General features: G+C 33.4%; 1 protein-coding gene across 1 annotated transcript in view; it reads left to right on the top strand.

Moving 5' to 3' along the window:
- LOC106870378 (LIM homeobox transcription factor 1-alpha) overlaps positions 1 to 1,695 on the top strand; it is a 314,221-nt gene that overhangs the window by 190,661 nt on the left and 121,865 nt on the right. The gene's annotated exons all lie outside the window — the stretch shown is intronic.

Here is a 1,695-nt window from a genome sequence, read left to right as displayed (position 1 = left end):
TATATATATATATATATATATGTATGTATATATATATTATATATATTATATATTATATATATACATATATATGTGAATACATATGATTATATGTGTGTGTGTGTGTGTGTGTGTGTGTGTGTGTGTGTGTGTGTGTGCACGCAGCGTGTATATATATGCACATATGTATATGTACGTATTTATAGAGCAATACAACTATATATACAAAAATGTGTGTGTCTGTGTATTTATGTGTATGCGTATATATGTATACATACATAAATATAAGCATACTTACATTTATACAACCATACAAAAAGTATATATACATATATTTCTGTGTACATATATGTATATATGGACATATGCACGTGTGCTCACTTACGTATGGAAAGAAATCTACCTAGATTGGTGGAGTGTTAGTCTTGGGTAAATTCTCTACAATCTGAGACAGTGAAGTGAAATGCTCTGGCCGCTATGGTTAGTGGGCTAACTCAGCGCAGTCCAATATACAAGTTTCGTTGTGCATTTCAGACCAGTGCTACTCAAAGTGGTGGTCCGCGGACAGGTGCCGCTAGCCATCAGCCGCCGGTACGCGGCGAGCTTCCAGAAAAGAAAGAAACATAATAAAATGCTTATAAAATGCCTGTGTAATATTGTATTATTTGTTTACAAAATAAATAAAAGATAAAAAAATATTGTCAACTTTTATTATATTCATTAGATATATTATTTCCGGTATAAATTAATGTTACTAAGAAATATTACCGGTCCCTCGCACATTGGAGGGGGGAAAAACTGCCCGTACGCCACATCAGATAGTTTCAGAAGCACTGTTTTAGTATATTTTTAATCATCGCATCCGTTCACGTCTCTTCAGTGTCAATGATAGATACTGAATCATCAGCGAAAGTTAACTGAGGTATACCGACTTCCTAGTTAGATCATTTATCTACGCTATTTTCTTAAAACGTGTTTAAGGAGATAGTTTTTCGAGTTCTCAAAATTATATTTTATGGGTTAGTTTTTATAACTTGTTTTTGTTGTTGTGCTTTTACACCATGTTAGAACTAGTCAAACAGAGCCATGCTAAAAAGGATTTATGATGCTGCCATCTCATCTTTTCTTTTCATTCAAGCATACTGTCTCTAGGGTTACACTATTAATGTATTGTTGCTTTTTTTATGTAATTTCGGCGAGACGTGGTTGTTGTGTCATGCAAGTCGCGGGTTCGTTGGCGCGGGTATATAAAAGGTTCGGTAATTCTAAGGCTTGACACCTAAGAGCTTAAAGAGATTTAACAAGTAGAAACGAGAGGAAGCTTCGTCTGTCAGCAAAGGGGTCAAACGATAATATTCTACACTCCGATGCCAATACTAGACCTTGAAATATGAAATGGAGCTTGAAAAGTTTCCTTATCGTCGTAAATATATTGGCCACAAGAAATACAAATGAAGTTTCATGGCAAAAGGAAGCAAAAATAAGCACATTTTTCTATATTTATCTATGAATAGAAAATCATTAAAATTATCTTGACTAGTTTAATTTCTGGTTGGAAATTCCTCAGAGAACAACCCTCAATTTCTGTTTGCAAAGAAATTGATAGCTTACAACTAGTTCTATCAATAACATACGAAGAATCAACCGAAATGGCAAGAATTTCATATAATAAATTATCAATAGTTAATTAATTATAAAACATTAACAATGAATGCG

The sequence above is a fragment of the Octopus bimaculoides genome, chromosome 2 (assembly GCF_001194135.2).
Source record: "Octopus bimaculoides isolate UCB-OBI-ISO-001 chromosome 2, ASM119413v2, whole genome shotgun sequence".
Lineage (NCBI taxonomy): Eukaryota > Metazoa > Mollusca > Cephalopoda > Octopoda > Octopodidae > Octopus > Octopus bimaculoides.
Note: the sequence above shows the minus strand (reverse complement) of the source record. Positions and strands in the feature narration are given on the sequence as shown.